Source organism: Bufo gargarizans, chromosome 5 (genome assembly GCF_014858855.1).
Source record: "Bufo gargarizans isolate SCDJY-AF-19 chromosome 5, ASM1485885v1, whole genome shotgun sequence".
In the NCBI taxonomy this organism is placed as follows: Eukaryota; Metazoa; Chordata; class Amphibia; order Anura; family Bufonidae; genus Bufo; species Bufo gargarizans.
This window is the reverse complement of record NC_058084.1, coordinates 232777925-232804194: the sequence shown is the minus strand read 5'-3', so window position 1 is coordinate 232804194 and position 26270 is coordinate 232777925. Positions and strand designations below refer to the sequence as shown.

Sequence of the window (26270 nt, the reverse complement as noted above, 5' to 3'; positions counted from 1 at the left end):
CTGACGTCGCAGCCTTGTTGGAACAGGGTGGCCGTTCAACAACCATCCACTACTCCACCCATCTGGACCATCCAGGGTTGCACATTTCTCATCAGTGAACAGGACTGTTAGAAAATTAGTCTTCATGTATTTTTCTGCCCAATGCAGCCGTTTATGCTTGTGAGCATTGGTTAGTGGTGGCCGAATAGGTTTATGCACAGTTGCAAGACTCTGGAGGACTCTACACCTTGATGTCTATTTTAGCAGCTGCTCTCTTGAGCCGATGCATGGATCTGGCAGAAATCTTCCTCAATGTGCCTTTATCTGAACAAACCAGTCTGTGCTCTGAATCCGCCACAAATCTCTTAATAGTGCGATGATCACACCAAGTTTTCGTGAAATATCTAATGTTTTCATACCTCGTCCAATGCATTGAACTAGTTTTCTCTTTTTGGCAGCAGAGAGATCCTTTTTCTTCCCCATATTGCTTGAAAATGGTGCTCTACTTATTAATGTGGAACACCCTTCTTTAGTAGTTTTTCCTTAAATTGGGCTCAACTTCCAATCTAATTATACCAGGTGTCCGCAATTGTTTTCATTGATCAAATGAGCCCTGAGACACAATGCCATCCATGAGTTAAACTGAAAAACAAAATATTGAATCTTTGTGACACTTAACCCCATAGGGACACAGCCTTATTTCACCTTAAGGACCAGGCCATTTTTTGCAAATCTGACCAGTGTCACTTTAAGTGCACATAACTTTAAAACGCTTTGACTTATCCAGGCCGTTCTGAGATTGTTTTTTCGTCACATATTGTACTTCATGACAGTGGTAAAATGAAGTAAAAAAAATTATTTTTTTTGCACAAAATAATACCTAATTTACCCCAAAATTGCAAAAATTAGCAAATTTCAAAGTTTCAGTTTCTCTACTTCTGTAATACATAGTAATACCCCCAAAAATTGTGATGACTTTACATTCCCCATATGTCTACTTCATGTTTGTAGCATTTTGGGAATGATATTTTATTTTTTGGGGATGTTACAAGGCTTAGAAGTTTAGAAGCAAATTTTGAAATTTTTCAGAAATCTTCAAAATCCCACTTTTTATGGACCAGTTCAGGTTTGAAGTCATATTGTGAGGCTTAGATAATAGAAACCTCCCAAAAATGACCCCATCTAAGAAACTACACCCCTCAAGGTATTCAAAACTGATTTTACATACGTCGTTAACCCTTTAGGTGTTGCACAAGAGTTATTGGCAAATGGGGAAGAAATTTGAGAATTTCATTTTTTTGTCTAATTTTCCATTTTAACCCATTTTTTCCACTAACAAAGCAAGGGTTAACAGCCAAACAAGACTGTATCTTTATTGCCCTGACTCTGCCGTTTACAGAAACACCCAATATGTGGCCGTAAACTACTGTACGGCCACACAGCGGGGCGTAGAGTGAAAGGTGCGCCGTATGGTTTTTGGAAGGCTGATTTTTATGGACTGGTTTATTTACACCATGTCCCATTTGAAGCCCCCTGATGCACCCCTAGAGTAGAAACTCCCTAAAAGTGACCCCATCTAAGAAAGTACACCCCTCAAGGTATTCAAAACTGATTTTACATACGTCGTTAACCCTTTAGGCGTTGCGCAAGAGTTATTGACAAATGGGGATGAAATTTGACAATTAGATTTTTTTGTCTAATTTTCCATTTTAACCCATTTTTTCCACTAACAAAGCAAGGGTTAACAGCCAAACAAGACTGTATCTTTATTGCCCTGACTCTGCCGTTTACAGAAACACCCAATATGTGGCCGTAAACTACTGTACGGCCACACAGCGGGGCGTAGAGTGAAAGGTGCGCCGTTTGGTTTTTGGAGGGCTGATTTTTATGGACCGGTTTATTTACACCGTGTCCTGTTTCAACCCCCCTGATGCACCCCTGGAGTAGAAACTCCCTAAAAGTGACCCCATCTAAGAAAGTACACCCCTCAAGGTATTCAAAACTGATTTTATATACGTCGTTAACCCTTTAGGTGTTGCGCAAGAGTTATTGACAAATGGGGATGAAATTTGAGAATTAGATTTTTTGGTCTAATTTTCCATTTTAACCCATTTTTTCCACTAACAAAGCAAGGGTTAACAGCCAAACAAGACTGTATCTTTATTGCCCTGACTCTGCCGTTTACAGAAACACCCAATATGTGGCCGTAAACTACTGTACGGCCACACAGCGGGGCGTAGAGTGAAAGGTGCGCCGTATGGTTTTTGGAGGGCTGATTTTTATGGACCGGTTTATTTACACCGTGTCCTGTTTCAACCCCCCTGATGCACCCCTGGAGTAGAAACTCCCTAAAAGTGACCCCATCTAAGAAAGTACACCCCTCAAGGTATTCAAAACTGATTTTATATACGTCGTTAACCCTTTAGGTGTTGCGCAAGAGTTATTGACAAATGGGGATGAAATTTGAGAATTAGATTTTTTGGTCTAATTTTCCATTTTAACCCATTTTTTCCACTAACAAAGCAAGGGTTAACAGCCAAACAAGACTGTATCTTTATTGCCCTGACTCTGCCGTTTACAGAAACACCCAATATGTGGCCGTAAACTACTGTACGGCCACACAGCGGGGCGTAGAGTGAAAGGTGCGCCGTATGGTTTTTGGAGGGCTGATTTTTATGGACCGGTTTATTTACACCGTGTCCTGTTTCAACCCCCCTGATGCACCCCTGGAGTAGAAACTCCCTAAAAGTGACCCCATCTAAGAAAGTACACCCCTCAAGGTATTCAAAACTGATTTTACATACGTCGTTAACCCTTTAGGTGTTGCGCAAGAGTTATTGACAAATGGGGATGAAATTTGAGAATTAGATTTTTTTGTCTAATTTTCCATTTTAACCCATTTTTTCCACTAACAAAGCAAGGGTTAACAGCCAAACAAGACTGTATCTTTATTGCCCTGACTCTGCCGTTTACAGAAACACCCAATATGTGGCCGTAAACTACTGTACGGCCACACAGCGGGGCGTAGAGGGAAAGGTGCGCCGTTTGGTTTTTGGAGGGCTGATTTTTATGGACCGGTTTATTTACACCGTGTCCTGTTTCAACCCCCCTGATGCACCCCTGGAGTAGAAACTCCCTAAAAGTGACCCCATTTTGGAAACTATGGGATAAGGTGGCATTATTTGGGGGACTATTTTTAGGGTACATATGATTTTTGGTTGCTCTATATTACATTTTTGTGAGGCAAGGTTACCAAAAATTGAGATTCTGAAATTTCATCTCCATTTGCCATTAACTGTTGAGGAACACCTAAAGGGTTAATAAAGTTTGTATAATCAGTTTTGAATACCTTGAGGGGTGTAGTTTCTTAGATGGGGTCACTTTTAGGGAGTTTTTACTCTAGGGGGGCATCAGGGGGGCTTCAAAAGGGACATGGTGTCAATAAAAAAGGCCATCAAAATCGGCCTTCCAGAAACCATGTCGGTCCTTTCCTTTTGCGGTCTCCCTTTTACTGATACAGCAGTTTACGACCACAAATATGGCATTTCTGTAAACTGCAGTATCAGGGTAATAAATATTAACTTTTGTTTGGTTGTTAACCCTTGTTTTGTTACCGAAAAAAACGGATTGAAATGAAAAAGTGCCAAAAATGGAGTTTTTGGCACCGTTTTCATTTTTTTTTTTTAACCGTGTTAATCTGGGGGGTTGGGTCATGGGATATTTTTATAGAGGAGATTCTTACGGACGCGGCGATACCTAATAAGTCTACTTTTTATTTATAATTATTTAGGTTTTTGACTATATTATCCTTTTTGATACCCAAACATTTTTTTGGTATCTCTAAAGTCTAGGTGTCATTTTTTTAATTTATTTTTTATCTGATTATCTTATGTGGGGGCTCATTTTTTGCGGGACGAGCGGACGGTTTTTCTGGCACTATTTTGGGGGCTATATGACTTTTTGATCGCTTGCTATTAAATTTTTTGTTATGTTTGGTGACAAAAAAAAATCTTTTTTTGCACTTTTTTTTTTTTTTTGGGACCGTGTTAATCTGGGGGGGTTGGATCATGGGGTATTTTTATAGAGGAGATTATTACCGACGCGGCGATACCTAATATGTCTACTTTTAATAAATTATAGTTTTTTTGGGTGTCTCAAGTCTGAGAACCATTTTTTTTTTTTTTATCCCATGTCAGTCCTAAATTGGGATATAAATTTAGTACTCCATGGAAGTGTGATACTCCCTGAAGCAACCAATAATGCAGAGGCCCGGATGATCGGGGCACGTGTCACATTGAGTTGTGGTGTCCTTCCGTATCCCCCTCCTGTGACACACTCTGCACCTTTTTTGGGTTCGTCCCTTCTTTCCAGTATGGGGGACCACACCTGGAAAGTGTTGGCCAGGGACGATCCGGGCGCCTACAGTTCCCGAGGTACTCCGGCCTGCTCTTTCCCGGTCCGAAAAGATCAGGGCCTTGAGGACTGCCTCATAGAACTGGAGGAATGTCCCTGTGCTGCCAGCGCTTCGGGATAGTACAAAAGAGTTGTACATGGCAACCTGCACCAAGTAGACCGCAACTTTTTTGTACCATGCCCGGGTTTTGCGCATGGCGTTATATGGCTTGAGGACTTGATCAGAGAGATCAACTCCTCCCATATACCGATTGTAGGCGACGATACAATCGGGCTTGAGGACCGTTGCCGCGGTACCTCGCACAGGGACAGGGGTGATGCCGTTACCATGAATTGTGGACAGCATAAGGACATCCCTCTTGTCCTTATACCTGACCAGCAACAGGTTTCCAGTGGTAAGGGCACGGGTCTCACCCCTGGGGATAGGTACCTGGAGGGGGAGGGCAGGGAGGCCGCGTTGATTTTTCCGCACGGTCCCACAAGCGAACGTGGATCTGGCGGCAAGGGACTGGAACAAGGGGATACTGGTATAAAAGTTATCCACGTAAAGGTGGTAACCCTTATCCAGCAGTGGGAACATTAGGTCCCACACAAGTTTCCCGGTAACACCCAGAGTGGGGGGACATTCTGGGGGTTGAATCCGGGAATCTCGCCCCTCGTATATACGAAATTTGTAAGTGTACCCTGAGGTACTCTCACAAATTTTGTATAGCTTCACGCCATACCTCGCTCGCTTGGTGGGCACATACTGGCGGAAAATGAGTCTCCCCTTGAACGCAATGAGAGACTCATCAACCGCGACCTCTCTTCCAGGTACATAGGCCTCCATGAATTTGGCCCCAAAGTGATCGATGACCGGCCGTATCTTGTACAGACGGTCATGGGCAGGATCACCTCGGGGGGGGGGGGGACATGCTGCATTATCGGAATAATGCAGACATTTCCGAATGGCCTCAAACCGGGAGCGTGTCATGGCTGTACTGTAAAGTGGGGTCTGGTATAGGACGTCCCCACTCCAGTACAGCCTGACACTGGGTTTCTTGACCAGGCCCATATGCAGCACGAGGCCCCAAAATGTCCTCATTTCAGCTGCACTGACCGGCGTCCAGCCACCGGGCCTGGCCAAAAAGGAGCCCGGGTGTTGAGCGACGAACTGTTGGGCGTACAGATTCGTCTGCTCCACCATCAGATTTACCAGTGGGTCACTGAAAAAATGACGAAAAAAGTCATATTCAGTGTAGCCCACTGTGGAAATCTGGATTCCTGATTGGCCTACAAAATCAGGAATCACGGGCTCGTATCGCTCTGGGCTACACCAGACAAATTCACCGGCAGGGTGCTCCGGTGGATTTAACTGGTGGGCTGGAAAACCAGTACGAGCCCCAGAGCTGCTCGTACTAGGCTGGGCCACAGGGTCCCTAACATGGCGGTCCCCTTGCTCCGCCTGGCGGCGTCTCCGCCGCCTTGGGGGCTCATCATCATCGCTAGATGATGAGGAGGATGCGGATGACAACAGGAATGTGGGGTCATCCTCATCCTCACTGGGACTCTCGGATTCGGAGGCAAGCTGGGCGTATGCCTCCTCGGCCGAGAACGTCCGGCGGGCCATAGGGGAGTGTGTGTCTGCGTGTATATGTGCGTGTGTGTAACTCTTTATTTTGTGTGCGTGTGTGTGGGGGCACGGGTGTTCACGAACTCACCCTAAAACTGAAAAAAATAAAAAAATAAACTGACTAAAAAAAAGGCCAAAAAATGTGGAAAAAAAAAATTCAAAACCGCTGATCAACCGTCCGAAGTTGATCAGCGGTGGGGTGTGCGATGCGCTAACAGTGGCCGGACACTAAGAGTGCCGGCCACAGTCAGCGAACACAAAAAAAAAAAAAAAATCCTGCACCCCAAAAAAGTGGGGGGGGGAGGGGGGGCAGGGGGGGGCAAGTGGCAGCACCCCTGGGGGGTCTAGGGTCACACAGCTGTGCTGTGGACCCCAGACACCCTAACTAGGGTGATGCAATGAAAAGTGAAAAAAAACTAACTTTCCCTTTTTTTCCCTGCCTAACCCAAACTTTCCCTAGCTGTCCCTATGTACCTGATGGGGGGTGCTGGTGGCAGAGATCGGGTCCTGGGGGCACAGATCGGGTGCAGGCTGCGGCAGCAGACACGTGCAGGCAGCTCCTCTCTCCTCCGGCTCCGGAACACAAAAGGAGGAGGAGAGGAGCGCCTGCCTCTTTTGAATCTGCCGCCGGACCGCCCCCTGACCAATCAGAAAGCGATCCTGAGTGGTGATGTCACCATCACCACTCAGGATCGCTGGATGGTGATTGGTGGAGTGAAATCACACCACCATCACCATCCTGTTCCGGGTTATCGGGTCTTCAGAGACCCGAATAACCCGGAAACGCAGAAAACCGCAGGTCTGAATTGACCTGCGGTTTTCTGCGATCGCCGACATGGGGGGGTCACAGGACCCCCCGGCGCATTTGCCCCAGGTGCCTGCTCAATGATTTGAGCAGGCACCGGGTTCCGATCACCGCCCGCCGAGCGGCGGTGATCGGAACCATTCATGACGTACCGGTACGTCATGTGTCCTTAAGTACCAGGACATCATGACGTACCGGTACGTCATGTGTCCTTAAGAGGTTAAATAGAATTGCATAATAATTTGGAACAGGGTGTATGCTGACAGCCTGCCTATGAGACCCAGCCTAAGGGTCCATTTAGATGTAGAATGTAAAAGTAGAAAAGGGATTGCGCTGCAGGAGAGTGTTCTTATCGTATTCAAGTCAATTGATATAAATATTCTTTTGTCTATGAAAATCCTCAGTCAAAAAAGGTCCATCTGTACACATCAATCACGACTATGGTGTGGAAACCTGAAATAAAATAAAAACCGAACTATGCTGTAGTAACTTCTCAGTGGAGGTGCTCCCCTGTTAATAGGCTGTACTCACAAGACTCCACTGATATTGCGCGTAGACAGCAGGCTCAACGATGTCATCCACCAGAGAACTTCACAAACTGAAGTGAAGGTAGATCAGGAGTGGTCAGTAGTGCGAATGCAGGTTAGTGCCGTGGTTTGCAGATGCAGAATCTCCCTTAGCTGCCACCTAAGGTGCCGCACGAACTAAGGGCTTCACCGCACATACACAATCCTGCAGATGTCCACGCCCCAGACGAAGCATTATGGCGAAACCCGGGTCAGGCACTGTGGACTCTTTTTAACTTGCTCCTATACTTGTGTTTTTTTGTGAGTTTTTTAAATATTTTCTATTCAACACTCTGGTACGTACTTCACTATTGGTGTGACCTCCTTTTTTTGAGACCATCTTCTGGATTGTGGACATCTGCAGGATTGTGTATGTGCGGTGAAGCCCTTCGTTCGTGCGGCACCTTAGGTGGCAGCTAAGGGAGATTCTGCATCTGCAAACCACGGCACTAACCTGCATTCGCCCTACTGACCACTCCTGATCTACCTTCACTTCAGTGTGTGAAGTTCTCTGGTGGATGACATCGTTGAGCCTGCTGTCTACGCGTAATATCAGTGGACTCTTGTGAGTACAGCCTATTAACAGGGGAGCACCTCCTTTGAGAAGTTACTACACCATAGTGTGGTTTTTATTTTATTTCAGGTTTCCACACCATAGTGGTGATTAGGGCTGCAACGATTAATCGATGTAATCGATAATAATCGATAACTGGATACATTGTCGACGAATCCAGTTATCGAATAATCGCCGATTCGTTGCTATGTGGGCGGGTGCCGGGCGGGCGGTTTACTTTAAATCACTGCATCTTTATTTTACCTTACAATCGTGACGCTCCAGTAACAACTAACAGGCAGAGCGGAGGGCGGCGTAACGTCACTTACTCATGTGACGCGCCTGCTCCGCCTCCTTCATTCATAAAGTGGGCGGAGCAGGTGCGTCATGTGAGTAAGTGACGTTACGCCGCCCTCCGCTCTGCCTGTTAGTTGTTACTGGAGCGTTACGATTGTAAGGTAAAATAAAGATGCAGTGAGTGATTAGTTTGCTGTGAGCAGCAGGGCCGGGGCTGCTATGGGGAGCGGGAAATCTGTCTATGGCACTGCTATGGGGAGGGGGGAATCTGTCTATGGCACTGCTATGGGGAAAGGGATCTGTGCACTGTTATGGGGAAAGGGATCTGTGCACTGTTATGGGGAAAGGGATCTGTGCACTGTTATGCCCATAACAGTGCACAGATCCCCTTCCCCATAACAGTGCACATATCCCCTCTCCATAACAGCGCCACCCACAGTTCCCCCTCTCCATAACAGCGCCACCCACAGATCCCCCCTCCCCATAACAGCGCCACCCACAGATCCCCCTCTCCATAACAGCGCCACCCACAGATCCCCCTCTCCATAACAGCGCCACCCACAGATCCCCCTCTCCATAACAGCGCCACCCACAGATCCCCCACTCCATAACAGCGCCACCCACAGAACCCCCTCTCCATAACAGCGCCAGCCACAGATCCCCCTCCCCATAACAGCGCCACCCACAGGTCTCCCCATAATAGTGTCGTCCACAGATCACCCCATAACAGTGCCATCCACAATTTGTTTTAATATGGCCTTTGAACATAATTTTTCAAGTAAAATCATATAAACCGCTTTGTTTTGAAATTTTGTCGTTTTTCCCGATTAATCGTAGAAATTAATCGGCAACTAATCGATTATTCAAATAATCGTTAGCTGCAGCCCTAGTCGTGATTGATGTGTACAGATGGACCTTTTTTGACTGAGGATTTTCATAGACAAAAGAATATTTATATCAATTGACTTGAATACGATAAGAACACTCTCCTGCCGCGCAATCCCTTTTCTACTTTTATATTGTGTGGACCATTTTTACTCACTTTGTCCTGGGATTTGCAGCGCTAGAGGGAATAATATCTTAACAGGGATTGTTTCTTATTATTTTAGATGTAGAATGTGTCCAGATCCGTTCCACAACGTTGCGGAATGGATCTGGACCCATTCATATTCAATGGGGACGGAAAGGATGCGGCCAGCACACAGTGTGCTGTCCACATTTCCGGTCCGCTGCCCTGAACTTTCGGTCTGCAGCTCAGGAAAAAAATAAAGCATGCCCTATTCTTGTCCGCAGCTTTGACTGCGGCATACAAGGGGTTATTACGCCGGCATATGTGTTTTCACCGATGCCGGCGTATGCAGCAGGGACCCAGCTGTCAGTGACTGCCGGGTCCGTGCCGCTGGTCGGGCGGGCCCAGCTACTGCACCAGCCCGATCAGCCCGCTGTACATGTACGGCGCTGGTCTTTAAGTCACGTCCACCAGCGCCGTACATGTATGGTGGTGGTCCTTAAGGGCTTAATAGTAATCGTGTTCATGTCCTCCCTTGCCATCAGTATTGTACGCTGAATACTTGCTATATAGAGAGATCAGTGCTGGAAGGTGTTAGTAAGGGTGTCTTCACACACGGAAGATTCTGAGATTGAAAATCAGTTCCATATATATGAATGAGGCAGCAAGCACAGGGATTTCTGCCAACTCCATTAAGCTGAATACAAAAAATGTTCGTCCTTAATGTGATACGTCTTTGCCATTTTGTATTCATGCTAGCCTTCCTGTGGAGGAGGGAACAAAACCGTAGGCTCATAGCTGACTTGATGGATTTGGTAAGTAGCAACAGGATCCTTGAAATGTTCATATCTCACCAAAAATCTTTATCTCTGCATAGGACTAGGCAATTTTGCTAAAGAATAAAATCTAGATTTCTTTTCAACCCTATAGACAATTTTTTCAATTTGAATCTCAATTTTCTTATTTTCGTTAATTCAACATAATATTAATTAGATCGGCAGTGCAGGGGTTACTATATATAACATATATTGCACTACTCACAAAAAGTTAGGGATATTTGGCTTGTGGGTGAAATTTTAGGATGAACCTAAAATGCACTCTAACCTTTACAGGTGAAGTTAATGTGACCTTCTCTAAACTTTTGAATAGGGTTGTTTCGGGGATCGAATTACAATACCGATTCAATACTTTTGTCTGGTAGCGACCTCAATACCGGGATTTGACATTTTTTGATACTAGGATGTGCTACTGCGCAGTCTAGTATCACATAGCATTTAGCGCACTGCTATCAGTGCGTGCCATGTTCCCTCAGCAGCACAGGGGAGAAGGAGTCGCTCTCTCCCTCCCCCTGTGCCGCCGCTGCCACCAATGAGGAGAGAGGGGCGGAGGATGGGAGGGTGCCCTGCGCCACCAATGAAAGTTAACGTTTAAAGGATAACTGTCACACTTAGACCCTAATTTCAATTTTCATATATGTAGTTACTAATAGCATGATATTCCAGAATCAGTTACTATTAGACTGACTTACCCCATATTTAATAAGATTCAGCCCTTAGCAACCAGTCTGCATAAAACTGCAATTTCACTATTCAGTTAAGATGGCTGCCACTGCCTTCACCCTGAGGCTAATCCCGCCTGCCCTCACTAGCCAGTAACAATAGCACCCTAAAAGTGTCAGTAACCAGAGCCCTCCCACCTAAAGGGTTAATCTCCTGCAGCACAAAGGGGTCCTCTTACCACATGTTGCTTTCATTTATACACTGAGCAGATGGCAGATCTCCCTTCCCTGTTGTGCGCTGATTCGGCTCTGCATTGTCCCAGTCTGCTGAGTGAGGGAGCGTCTGCCAAGCGCAGGGACAGGGGGAAGTGCACACAGCCCAGACACTGTTATCAGCTGCTGGGGAGGACTTGGCTTTAATCATTTACTTAGAGTCCCTGGCTGTCAGTAATCTGACCTTGCAGGCTACGTGCTTCTGCGTCCTCCTCCTCCTTCAACACAGAGGACGGACCTGCATAGCAACCTGATTTTAAGCACAGGTAAAAATAGGCAGTACAGGGAACAAAACTGTGGAATTAAGGGGTAATTGAATGCACAGTGAAAAGTTGAAATAGGGCCACCAAGGAGATATTAATCACCACAATCCAATACTCAAAAAAAAAAAAAAAAAAAAAGGTGACAGTTATACTTTAATACTAATACAGGAGGCTGGGTGCAGTATCATCCCTTCCGCTGATCGCAGCGTCCTGTCATAGAAGCTGGGTGACGGCTATGTGATTCTACTGCCCGCACCAAGGCTCCTGTCTTAAACGTTAATTAATATTGGTGGCGCAGTGTACCTTCTCCCCAGTATTAAATAATTGGTGGCGCAGTGCGTCCCCAACCCCCCCAGTATTAAAATAATTGGTGGCAGTGGCCACAGGGTCCCCTCTCCTCCTACTCATTGGTGGCAGTGGCAGCTTCTGATTGGTTACCATGGCAGCCAGGACGCTACTGAAGCCCTGGCTGCCATGGTAAACTCTCTGCTGCTGTGTGTACTATGCAGAGGGCAGCAGGGAGAGTGTGAGATCCTATTCACCCTAATAGAGCTCTATTAGAGTGAATAGGAAAAGGGATCAAAAGATCCTAGGTTCTAGCCCCTAAGTAGGGAAATGGTTATTAAATAAACAGTAAAAAATAAAATAAGTTTAAAAAAACACCAAAATATTAAGTATAAATCACCCCCTAAAAAAAAAATATTGCCACGTCTGAAAAGTCCAAACTATTAAAATATGAAAAAAATCTATGCGGTGAATGCTGTAACAGAAAAAAAAAACTGCATGATTCGCCATTTTTTTTTTTTTTTTGTTGCCTTGTCCCCCTGTTTGATTATGGTCCGGACGTTCCATAAAATGAGGAACACACGCCTCTTTTTTGGGTGTTTTTAAAAAAAATTTGCGTGGTAAGGAGTATCGCAATACTTTTTTATGGTATCGAAACCAAATCAAAATTTTGGTATCGAAACAACCCTACTTTTGATTGCACATGTCCATTTGTTCAATGTTTTTAGTACTTTTTGCACAACTTGCTGTTCTCTAACAAGCACCTTAATGGCAAAATTAATAGGTGTTTGATCCATGGATCGCTCAATAAATGTCCTGGTTCAATTAGAATTAGTATTTAAACAATCCTCCTCATCATGCTGTTCATATTTTGACAGGGATGATCGAAGTTGTGTTTTACAAGTTCGAGTTCGGGGTTTGAATCCATTATGTGGCCCATACACTTCTATTATGACGGAATGCAAAATGGAATGCTTCTTAACCCTTTAACTACCAGTGCTGTACATGTATGGCGTGGAGCGATAGGCAAACATGACGACCACTCTCACGTGCAGCCGGCGCCATGGCCGACCGGTCTCTGCTGTTTCAAACAGCAGAGACCTGCGGCTTATTATTGTGACCAGCAATAATGCCGATCACAGTAATTAAAGGCTTTAGATGCCGTTTAAATGCCACACAACTCCAGACACATTTAAGGGAGGGGAGAGTCACCCAAGTGTCACGTCAGACCAGTCGAAACCGTTTAAATCCGCATGGTCTGAGTGCTAGACTGCTTGCAATGTTACATGACCACACCACCAGGCATAAGCGTCATTGTCTTTCATGGGCCGGGGAGCATCTACGCTGGACGAGGGACCAGTGGGCCACTGTGCTTTCACTGATGAAAGTTGATTTACGCTGAGCAATAATGATGGCCGCCAACTATGTTGCAGATGTCAAGGAGTGCGCCAACTGTTGTCACCAAACGAGCCTTTGGTGGTGGTGGAGTTACAGTGTGGGCAGATGTGTCTAGTCAATACCGAACTGCCCTTCACTTTGTGAATAGTACAGTGACTAGCCCGGAGGTGGCCAAACTTTTTAACTTGTGGGCCACATTGGGTTCATATATTGGACTCGGGGGACGGACCAAGAGTAGATGGATGGGGCGTTTGTGTGAATTAATATAAATTAAATTAAAATTTCGTAACATTAAAGGTTTAGTTTAATTAAAGGTGGAAAAGCGTAAAAAGAGTTATTGTTCAAAACTTTTATGCAATGTATTTCTTTCATAACATACACCTTCAATTTTAGTGAGAACCGTGTTGTTGGTCTCCCTTTTTTGCTGAAGCATCAAAGTCTGAAGTTAGCTTTGGTGTTGCAATTCGCAGATTAGATACTGTGCCATTATATAGGGCCCACATAGTGCCCCGCATAATGTGCCAGTATATAGGGCCCCCATAGTGCTTATCCTCTTCTCTATAGTGCCCCCCGTATTTTGCCAGTATATAGGGCCCCCATACTGCTTCCCCTCTTCTCCTTAGTGGCCCCCATAGTGCTTCCCCTTTTCTCCATAGTACCAATCCATATTGTGGCAGTATATAGGGCCCCCCTTCTTGCCACATTATACTATAAATAATCAAAACAATAAAACACATATACTTACCTTATGCTGCTGTCAGTGATGCGATGCAGGCCTCTTCCGACCTGTGTCCCACTCTGTACGGCTCAGGCGGCGCGATGACGTCATTGCGCCATCTGCACCGGCCTCTGATAGGCTACAGGCACTAGGCCTGTAGCCTATCAGAGGAACGGGCAAGGGAAGTGCCTCTCCCCTGCTCCTCCGCACCATTCATCTGTATCGTTGTCCTGAGGACGGTGATACAGATGAATATGGAGATGAGCGCCTTCACAATGGAAGCGCTCATCTCCACTCCTGCTGCCTCCGGTCAACTCTGCGAGCCGGATAAAAAGGTCATGTGACCCAAGGAGAGCAGGTCACTGCTGTGGCCTTCAATTGGCTGCGGCGATGTCAAACCTGGAAGTTTACTCTGAGAAACCTGAGCTAAAGGCCAGAGAGGGAAGGAGCTGGGAGCCAGCGTCTAGAAGCAGGTAAGGCCAAGTTTACACTTCAGATATTTGATCAGTTATTTCCATCAGTTACTGTGAGCCAAAACCAGGTTCAGTTCAAAAAAACAGAACCGTTGCAGATCTTTCCATTATCTTATCTCTGTGTAGACTTGACTACAGGTTTTGGCTCACAATTAGTGTTGAACAAACTTGTGTTTTAAGTTCGGCGTCTAAAGTTCGAGTTCAGGTTATCGAAGTATCCCGTTATGGATTCTAAATTCCGTTATGGTCTGTGGTAGCGGAATCCTTAACGGGATACTTCGGTAACCCGAACACGAACTTTAGACGCCGAACTTAAAACACAAGTTCGCTCAACACTACTCACAATAACTGATGGAAATAACTGATCAAATAATTGAAGTCTGGCGTTGTGTCGGGTCCAAGCAGCGCTCTGGTGGCCAGCTACAGTAAGCAGCATGGAGGAGGACAAACGCATTGAGGAGTCTGCAGTTCCTTCAGCCTCGGTACCTCTGAATGGTAAATGCTCTGGGCATTATGTTATGCTTCTCTCTGCTGATACACGTATATTTAAATGTATTGCAGACACAACCTAGGAAAGTGATGGTAAAAAAGAAAAATAGTGTGTGTTCTTTGTAAAACTGGGCTGCCATATGAATGGGAGAAGAGGATGTGTCAATCCTGTATTAATTAAATGGTGGCTGAGGAATCGCCATTATTTTATAAATGACCACAGGCACTGGTCAGATCTGAAGTTAATTCCTCCTTATCATCTAAAAAAAAGTCTCTGGGACAAAAGATCCTAAGTTGAGAAGATTTGATACTACACAAGAGCATATTCTATCTGATTCTGAAGAAGATGAGATATACTCCTCGTTAGGAAAGAATTTAGGAAAGAAGACTAATGAATCTTTTGATGCATGTGTCTTTACAGAGGAAGAGGTTCTAAGTCAGCTGTCTAAAATTAATACAAATAAGTCACAGGGGCCTTATGGGATACACCCAAAGCTATTAAAAGAGCTCAGCGGCGAACTAGCAAAACCATTTACAGATTTATTTAACCAATCACTGGCAATGGGAGTCGTCCCAGAAGATTGTAAATTGGCAAATGTTGTGCCCATTCACAAGAAAGGTAGTAGGGAGGAATCGGGCAACTATGGGCCAGTAAGCCTGACATCAATAGTGGGGAAATTAATGGAAACCATACTTAAGGAGAGGATTGTGGAACATCTAAAATCCCATGGATTGAAAGATGAAAAACAGCATGGGTTTACTTTAGGGAGATCATGTCAAACTAATCTTATTGATTTTTTTGATTGGGTGACTAAAATAATAGATGGCGGAGGTGGGGTAGACATCGCTTATCTGGACTTTAGTAAGGCGTTTGATACTGTCCCACATAGGCTTATCAATAAATTGCAGTCTTTGTGTGTGGACTTTCATATTGTTGAATAGATTAGGCAGTGGCTGAGGGACAGACAACAGAGGGTTGTAGTCAATGGAGTATATTCAGACCATGGTCTTGTTACCAGTGGGGTACCTCAGGGATCTGTTCTTGGACCCATATTGTTTAATATCTTGAACCGCGAATTTGCAGAAGGCCTCGATGGTAAGGTGTGTCTTTTTGCTGATGACACAAAGATTTGTAACAGGGTTGATGTTCCTGGAGGGATACACCAAATGGAAAAGGATTTAGGAAAACTAGAGGAATGGTCAAAAATCTGGCAACTAAAATTTAATGTTGATAAGTGCAAGATAATGCACCTGGGGCGTAAAAACCCAAGAGCAGAATATAAAATCAGTGATACAGTCCTAACTTCAGTATCTGAGGAAAGGGATTTAGGGGTCATTATTTCAGAAGACTTAAAGGTAGGCAGACAATGTCATAGAGCAGCAGGAAATGCTAGCAGAATGCTTGGCATTACCAGTAGAAAGAGGGAGGTGCTCATGCCGTTCTACAGAGCACTAGTGAGACCTCATTTGGAGTATTGTGCTCAGTACTGGAGACCATATCTCCAGAAGGATATTGATACTTTGGAGAGAGTTCAGAGAAGAGCTACTAAACTAGTACATGGATTGCAGGACAAAACTTAACAGGAAAGATTAAAGGACCTTAACATGTATAGCTTGGAAGAAAGATGAGACAGAAGGGACATGATAGAAACTTTTAAATACATAAAGGGAATCGACAAGGTAAAAGAGGAGAGAATATTTAAAAGAAGAAAAACTGCTACAAGAGGACATAGTTTTAAATTAGATGGGGCAAAGTTTAAAAGTAATATCAGGAAGTATTGCTTTACTGAGAGAGTAGTGGATGCATGGAATAGCCTTCCTGTAGAAGTGGTAGCTGCAAATACAGTGAAAGAGTTTAAGCATGCATGGGATAGGCATAAGGCCATCCTTCATATAAGATAGGGCCAGGGGCAATGTTACATTGGCATTCTGATGATTTATCCCTATCTTCGGAAGAAGGAGAAATCAGTGGTAGACCATGTTTTTGCGATACCACAATATATTGTGGTATCATGCTGTAGTTCCTTTTAATAGACTGGTAGTATCATTTACTTTTATTCGCTCCTAGGTAGTGCAGGAACCACTTAGATATATAGTGGTGGGGGGGGGGGGGTAAAGTTAGTGTGTCCGATGTTAAAGAAAAGATGAGGAAGTTAATGGAGAAGGTGGAATTAACGCCGAATAACAAGATTTTTTCCACCCAAATATTTCAAGAGATTTTAGCGCATATCCATGCAGCGCTTAACACCAAATACTAGATTTTTTTTTCTCAAGTGAACGGGATGTAGCGGAGGAAGTAGGTCCGAGCTGAAAGAACACAATGTAATTCAGTCCCAAAATTTCCCACATATAACTGAACGCTGAATATATCTTGATTTTTGTACAGAAATACGCCACTAAAGGCTTTACCTGATATAAATGCAACTGTGAAAACTGAATATATATTTATTTTTTTACTGATACACGTCAATAAATGTTTTTCAAGATATAAATGCAGCAGCGAATGTATATTTCTTTTTATACTGCAATACGCCAGGAAAGGTTTCATCAGATATAACTGCAACAGTGAACTGAGAATATATATTTTTTTTAAAACTGAAATACTCCCCTATACGCTTTCAACAGAAATAACTGCAAAAGTGAACTGAAAATATATATTTCTTCTTGGACTGAAATAGGCAACTATATGCTTTTACCAGAAATGAATGCAACCGTGCACTGCGTTTAAATGTTTTGTGTATTATTGAAATACCGCCCTATGCTCTTTCACAAGAAATTACTGCAAATGATTTTAGCGTAAATATCAACAAAAGTGACCTGCATATATATTTTTTGTATTGTATTGAAATAGGCCACTAAATTATATCAGTGCAGTTAAAAGGGAAAGTGACCTGCGTATATATTTATATTTTTCCACAGATAAAGCCAATAAAGACTTTTCAACATAGCATTTGCACCCCAATAACTAATTGCTGGAATGACAGAGGTATTATGAGACTATCTGGATCCCCATGTAATGTTTCCCTGCACTTGTAAATCAATTGTTTTCACAATGAGGGATTTACTATAACTCTCCCTAGCATCTGCACATGTCTCTCCCTAACTGTGAAATGATTTGTCTTACTTATTATAAATGATATTATAGGTATATCACACCCCTGCCTCAATCAGTTTTTTGGGGGGCAACTGGTATATCACACAAGTAGAAATTATATTTCCAATGGCATTTGTCACTCTGTGGAGCTGATGTAACACAGAAAAACCGCAAACAAATGCTGCACTACCCAAATGCACTATATAGAAAGTATATTATTTGTATATAACACCCCTGCTTCAATCATTTTTTTTTTTTTTTTGGGGGGGGGGGGGGGGGGGGGGGGGCGCCAGGGATCTCGCTGCACTTGGCACCGCTCCATTCTCCCGCTATGTCCTCCGGCACCTTCGGGGACTTGGTTATAATGGGTGGAGACTGCCCTTGTTATCCTGGGCGTCTCCTTCTCCCAGGCTGTAGCTCTGGCCAATCGCAGCGCAGAGCTCACAGCCTGGGAGTTTTTTTCTGCGAGCCTGCGAGAAGGAGATGCCCAGGAGAACAGGGGCAGTCTCCGCCCAGTACAACCAAGTCCCCGAAGATACCGGAGGACATAGTGGGAGAACGGAGCGACTCCCAGGGATAATAGTAATTGCAGTGAGATCCGTGGGCGCCGCTGTACATATCATGATACCTAGTTCAGAATTTTTTTGCCAGATGAAAGGTCCTCTTTAAACATTTACTTTCATTGGTGGTGCAGTGCACCTTCCCCTCTCTCCTCATGGGTGGCAGCAGCGGCACAGGGGAGAGGGAGAGACTGCTTCCTTCTCCCCAGTGCTGCTGAGGAGAACACAGAGCATGCTGAGAGCAGCGAGCTCATGTTCTCTGGTACTAGATTGCGCAATAGCGAAGCCTAGTATTCGTACTCGAAACACTAGTAAGTTCTAGACTTGACTGGGAATAGACAATGAATGGTATATATCAGTGGTAACAGTCCCAGCCACTCTCCTGTAGCTGTGTGGTCTCTAATCCTGGTCTCAGTCTAAATTATCTCTAGATGCCGCTGTCCTTGATTAGTCTTGGGTATCTTTCCGCAATCTTTCCAGACTCTCCTCTCATAACTCTCCATATGATTTCCTCACAGCCCTTCATCCTGTCAGCACCAAGCTCTGCCCCTCCATTCTACAATATTTGAGACAGGCTGTCTGAGCATGCTCTGTACACTCAGTCACATATAGTAATATATTTTTTCTACATAGATATGACTTAAAGCCAACCTCGGTTACATTTCAAGCATAGTAAACAGCGGGTATACAAATGTTAAGATCAGCTGCAATATATACAGGTCCTTCTAAAAAAATTAGCATATTGTGATAAAGTTCATTATTTTTCATTGACACCGTCAAGCAAGAGGGTAAGACACAGAAAGAAATTTCTGAACGAATAGGCTGTTCCCAGAGTGCTGTATCAAGGCACCTCAGTGGGAAGTCTGTGGGAAGGAAAAAAAGTGTGGCAGAAAACGCTGCACAATGAGAAGAGGTGACCGGACCCTGAGGAAGATTGTGGAGAAGAACCGATTCCAGACCTTGGGGGACATGCGAAAGCAGTGGACAGAGCCACCGTGTACAGGCGTGTGCAGGAAATGGGCTACAGGTGCCGCATTCCCCAGGTCAAGCCACTTTTGAACCAGAAACAGCGGCAGAAGCGCCTGACCTGGGCTACAGAGAAGCAGCACTGGACTGTTGCTCAGTCGTCCAAAGTACTTTTTTTCGGATGAAAGCAAATTTTGCATGTCATTCGGAAATCAAGGTGCCAAAGTCTGGAGGAAGACTGGGGAGAGGGAAATGCCAAAATGCCTGAAGTCCAGTGTCAAGTACCCACAGTCAGTGATGGTCTGGGGTGCCTTGTCAGCTGCTGGTGTTCGTCCACTGTGTTTTATCAAGGGCAGGGTCAATGCAGCTAGCTATCAGGAGATTTTGGAGCACTTCATGCTTCCATCTGCTGAAAAGCTTTATGGAGATGAAGATTTCATTTTTCAGCACGACCTGGCACCTGCTCACAGTGCCAAAACCACTGGTAAATGGCTTACTGACCATGGTATTACTGTGCTCAATTGGCCTGCCAACTCTCCTGACCTGAACCCCATAGAGAATCTGTGGGATATTGGGAAGAGAAAGTTGAGAGACGCAAGACCCAACACTGTGGATGAGCTTAAGGCTGCTATCGAAGCATCCTGGGCCTCCATAACACCTCAGCAGTGCCACAGGCTGATTGCCTCCATGCCACGCCGCATTAAAGCAGTCATTTCTGCAAAAGGATTCCCGACCAAGTATTGACTGCGTAACTGAACATAATTATTTGAAGGTTGACTTTTTTTGTATTAAAAACACTTTTCTTTTATTGATCGGATGAAATATGCTAATTTTTTTAGATAGGAATTTTGGGTTTTCATGAGCTGTATGCCAAAATCATCAATATTAAAACAATAAAAGGCTTGAACTACTTCAGTTGGTGTGTAATGAATCTAAAATATATGAAAGTCTAATAATGAACTTTATCACAATATGCTAATTTTTTTAGAAGGACCTGTACGCTACAGACATGTTTACCCCATGTGTAGCTGATTCCAACTGACACAGCATCTTTTGTGTGAACAGGAAGTACCGTATTTTTCGCCGTATAAGACGCACCGGCGTATAAGACGCACCTAGGTTTTTGGGGAGGAAAATAAGAAAAAAATTATTTTTAACCAAAAGGTGTGCTGTGGATTTGGAACTAGGTGGTCTGTGGATGGCACTATTACTGGGGATCTGTGGATGACGGACACTGTTATGGGGGGGATCTGTGGATGACGGACACTGTTATGGGGGGGGATCTGTGGATGACGGACACTGTTATGGGGGCAACTGTGGATGACGGACACTGTTATGGGGGAACTGTGGATGACACACACTGTTATGGGGGGATCTGTGGCTGGCACTGTTACAGGGGGGGGATCTGTGGATGGCACTGTTATACATGTGTCTTCCACAGACCCTCCCAGCCCATAACTGTGCCATCCACAGATCCCCCGCCGCTCCAGTATACTAATATAATATGTCTGATTTAATTAATGGTTATTAAATATGCATCTTTATTCCTAATAGTACCTTAAATCCTAAGCGCTTCAGTACAATGCCGGCAGGCCGGGCAGCCGGCGCGGCGCGTCACTCACTGACGTCACTTGCCTGCGCCGCCTGCTTCATTCATAAAGTAGGCGGCGCAGGGACGTGACATCAGGGAGTTACGCTGCCGCCCGCCCGGCCTGCATTGTACGGATGCGCTTAGGATTTAAGGTACTCTTAGGCATAAAGGGGCATATTTAATAACCATTAATTGAATATGACATATTTTATTAGTACACCGGAGCGGCGGGGCGGGCCTTTAGTACAGTGACTGCACCGCCCCGCCGCTATTGCCGGCCCCAACTCCTCCTCCCAGTCCCTCCCAGAGTCCCCGCTCGCTTTACATCGCTGCCAGCGATGTAAAACTGGCTGCATTCGCCGTATAAGACGCAGGGGCATTTCCCCCCCATTTTGGGGGAAGAAAAAGTGCGTCTTATACGGCGAAAAATACGGTAAGTTTCTCTTTTATCAATGTGGGAGCCTGAGTTTAATTCTTAACCTCCTGCCGTCACACTAAGGCCGAATGATCACGGCCGTGAGCGGTCCGTGGAACCGCGGCCTGGATTCCTGCTGAGTGCAGGAGCGCACGGCATCATTGGTTGCTATGACGCCGTGCGCTCCATGCTGCCGCCACAGTACAGTAATACTCTGGTATAGATCGTACCAGTGTATTACTGTACTGTGGCGGCAGCAGGGAGCGCACGGCGTCATAGCAACCAATGACGCCGAGCGCTCCTGCTCTCAGCAGGAATCCAGGCCGCGGTTCCATAGACCGCTCACGCCCGTGAACAACGGCCGCGTGCATTCGGCCTAACGCTAATAGGAGTCAGTGCGGCGGCACTCTCAGGTCTCAGCGACGCGTATTGGCGTCATCTCGCGAGACCCGAGATTTTGCGTAAATGCGCGCGCATAGCAGATGAGAAGTTAAACTACAGCCTGCCAGTGATGATCATTCGCTGGCAGACTGTAGATGTTAAAAAAAAATTGCATCAGAAAGGTATATTAGATGCTGTTTTGTTAACAGCGTCTGATATACCTGCTACCTGGTCCTCTGGTGGTCCCTTTTGCTTGGATCGTCTACCAGAGGACACGGGCAGCTCTGTAAGTAGCACCACACTACACTACACCCCCCCGTCACTTATTAGCCCCTTATTAACCCCTGATCACCCCATATAGACTCCCTGATCACCCCCTGTAAGGCTCCATTCAGACGTCCGTATGTGTTTTGCGGATCCGCACATTACCAAAACTATATAGAAAATGCCTTTTCTTGTCCGCAATTGTGGACAAGAATAGGACATGTTCTATATTTTTGCGGAGCGGAAGTGCGGACCCGGAAGTGCAGATCCGCAATTCCGGATCCGAGCGGGACAAAGTCTGTCCCCATAGAAATGAATGGGTCCGCAATTCCGTTCCACAAAATGCGGCACAGAATTGCGGATGTGTGAATGGGGCCTGAGGTCCCTTATCATCGCCAGTTAGATAGTTAGCACCCAGCCCACCGCACCGCAGTCGCTGATTAGCGTCATCGCTGTCACTAATGAGCACTAGTACTATATAGTATCTGTAAGTGATCAAGACTGATCGCAATCAGATCTATATCAGTACATTAGGGTCACCTTAGGCTCTACAAAAAACGCAGTGTTCGCCCGATCAGGCCTGATCTTGTGCGCACACTTGCGTTCAGCCCGCCCCACCGCAGTGACAGATTATTATTTTTTTGATCACTGCAAAAACACCGTAAAATCGCTGCGGCGCTATAAATATCACTTTTGAGGGGCATGGCGAGTTCATAGATTTATTTATTTTTTGCGGAAATTGCATTTTTTTTGTTTGTTTTTTCTTACAAAGTCTCATATTCCACTAACTTGGACAAAAAATAAAATCTTACATGAACTCGCCATACCCCTCACGGAATCCAAATGCTTAAAAATGCCCTGTGAAATCCTAAAGTTACTCATTGGAATTTGGTCCCCTTTACGCATCTTGGCTGCAAAAAAGTGTCACACATGTGGTATCGCCGTACTCAGAAGAAGTAGGGCAATGTGTTTTGGGGTGCATTTTTACATATACCCATGCTGGGTGAGAGAAATATCTCTGTAAATTGACAACTTTGTATAAAATAATTGAAAAAGTTGTCATCTAAAGAGAGATTTCTCACATACAGGATGGGTATGTGTGAAAAGACACCCCAAAACACATTGCCCTACTTCTTCTGAGTATGGCGATACCACATATATGACACTTTTTTGCAGCCTAGGTGCTCAAATTCCAATGAATACCTTTTAGGAGGGCATTTTTAGACATTTGGATTCCAGACTTCTTCTCACGCTTTAGGGCCCCTAAAATGCCAGGGCAGTATAAATACCCCACATGTGACCCCATTTTGAAAAGAAGACACCCCAAGGTATTCCGTGAGGGGCATGGAGAGTTCATGTAAAAAAAAAATTGTCACAAGTTAGTGGAATATGAGACTTTGTAAGAAAAAAATAAAAATAAAAAATAAATCATTTTCTGCTAACTTGTGCCAAAAAAAAAACACCTCTATGAACTCGCCATGCCCCTCACGGAATACCTTGGGGTGTCTTCTTTCCAAAATGGGGTCACTTGTGGGGTTCTTATACTGCCCTGGCATTTTAGGGGCCCTAAAGCGTGAGAAGTAGTTTGGAATCCAAATTTGTAAAAATGCCCTGTGAAATCCTAAAGGTACTTATTGGAATTTGGGCCCCTTTGCGCACCTAGGCTGCAAAAAAGTGTCACACATGTGGTATCGCCGTACTCAGAAGAAGTAGGGCAATGTGTTTTGGAATGTATTTTTACATATACCCATACTGTGTGTGAGAAATGTCTCTGTAAATGACAACTTAAAAAAAAAAATGTTATACAAAGTAGTTAATTTACAGAGATATTTCTCTCACCCAGCGTGGGTATATGTAAAAATACACTTTTTTGCAGCCTAGGTGCGTAAAGGGGCCAAAAGTCTAACGAGTACCTTTTAGGCTTTACAGGGTTGCTTACAATTTAGCCCCGCCCAAAATGCCAGAACAGTAAACACACCCCACAAATGACCCTATTTAGGAAAGTACACACCCCAAGGTATTCACTGAGGGGCATAGTGAGTCCGTTGGAGATTTTTTATTTTTTCTTGCCAGAAATTAGCATAAATGGAAACTTTATTATTATTTTTTTCTCAAAGTGTCATTTTCCGCTAACTTGTGAAAAAATATTAAATCATACATGAACTCACCATGCCCCACCGCAAATGCTATAACTTTTGCGCAAACCAATAAATATACACTTATTGGATTTTTTATGTTTATCAAAGACATGTAACACAATAAATTCTGACACAAACTTGTATAGAAATGTAATTATATTTGAACAATTTTACCAGAAAAAGTTAAAAATACACTTTTTTTTGAGAAAATTGCAGTCTATTTTGATATAAGAAAACGAAAAATCTCAGCAGCAATCAAATACCACCGAAAAAAAGCTGTATTTGTGAGAAGAAAAGAAGGTAACATTAATTTGGGTGCCAAGTTGCATGACCGAGCAATAAACCGTTAAAGTTGTGAAGTGCCGATTTGTAAAAAAAAAAAGGGCCTGGTCACTAGGGGGGTATAAACCTGTGGTCCTTAAAGAGAACCAGTCACCAGGATTTTTTGTATAGAGCTGAGGACATGGGTTGCTAGCTCTCTGTGCTTTTATTGTGTACAAAAAAATGATTTGATACATATGCAAATTAACCTGAGACAAGTCCTGTCCCTGACTCATCTCACATACAGGACTCATCTCAGGTTAATTTGCATATGTATCAAATAGTTTTTTTTTACACAATAAAAGCACACAGAGCTATGGGGACTGGATATTGCGGATGTGCTAGCGACCATCTAGCAACCTATGTCCTCAGCTCTATACACAAAATCCCGGTGACAGGTTCCCTTTAAGTAGTTAAAGGAAACTGACCTCCTGTCCACACATAAGACACTGTGTAAGTAGGAGAGTCAGAGTGTTGGTCACATTACTCAGTTGAGGACCAGATGGGAGATGATAAATCACAGCTACAATAGGGTTGGGCGATATACCGGTATCACGATATACTGCGGTATTAAAAAAACGGCGATATCACTGTTTCCTAAATACTGCAGTATTTAGTGACGTCGTAGAAGCGGTCATGTGCGCTGACCGCTTCTAAATCATCGTCCGCGGCCGCCCCAGCATGAACCGATACTGGACATTTGCAGAGTACTTGTACTAGTGCAAATGTCCCCGATACCTGCTGGCCGCTTGCGGCGGCGCTCTCAGCAGTTCGGCCGGCGTGGGGGAAGGAATGCAGAGACAGAAGAACATTCCCGGCACCCGACCTCTGAGAGGATGCTGTGATCCGCACAATTAACCCCTCAGGTGTGGCACCTGAGGGGTTAATTGGGCGGATCACAGCTTCCTCTCAGAGGTCAGGTGCCGGGAATGTTCTTCTGTCTCTGCATTGGTGGCAGTGGGCAGTACGCTCCTCTGCCCCCCCCCCCCCCAGTATTAATCATTGGAGGTCACAGGGTCGTCCCCCAATCATTGGTGGCAGTGGGCAGTGCGCCCCCCAGTATTAATCATTGGTGGCAGTGGCCACAGGGTACCCCTCCCATCATTGGTGGCAGTGGGCAGTTCCGATCGGAGTCCCAGCAGTGTAATGCTTGGGCTCCGATCGGTTACCATGGCAGCCAGGACACTACTGAAGTCTTGCCATGGCTGCCATGGTATGTTAGTGAGCAGCATTATACTCGCGTGCGCCGTGGCCACCAGGTGCTCCTTCTCATAGGTCTGTGCGGCGCATTGCTAATGCTATAAGCTATAATTCTTGGAGATGACACTAAACTGTGTAAAGTAATTAACACGGAAGAGGACAGTATACTGCTACAGAGGGATCTGGATACATTGGAGGCTTGGGCAGATAAGTGGCAGATGAGGTTTAACACTGACAAATGTAAAATTATGCCCATGGGAAGGAATAAAGAAAGTCACCCCTACATACTAAACAGTAAAACACTGGGTAACCCTGACATGGAAAAGGACCTAGGAATTTTAGTGAACAGCAAACTAAGCTGTAGAAACCAGTGTCGGGCAGCTGCTGCCATGGCCAGTAAGATAATGGGTTGCATCAAAAGGGGCATAGATGCCCGTGATGAGAACCTAGTCCTACCACATTACAAATCACTAGTACATGGAGTACTGTGTACAGCTCTGGGCTCCTGTGAACAAAAGTAAAAAACTAAAGTAATAACTGGAATGGGGGGACTACAGTCCCCTGAAATAATATCAAAATTAGGGTTATTCACTTTAGAAAAAAAGACGACTGAGGGGAGATCTAATAACTATGTATAAATATATCAGGGGTCAGTACAGAGATCTCTCCCATCATCTATTTATCCCCAGGAATGTGACGAGGGGACACC

At 44.7% G+C, this 26270-nt stretch overlaps 1 protein-coding gene across 2 annotated transcripts in view; it reads left to right on the top strand.

Annotated features, from left to right (window-relative positions):
* GALNT1 (polypeptide N-acetylgalactosaminyltransferase 1) overlaps window positions 1-26270 on the top strand; it is a 554146-nt gene that overhangs the window by 181611 nt on the left and 346265 nt on the right. The window lies entirely within an intron of this gene.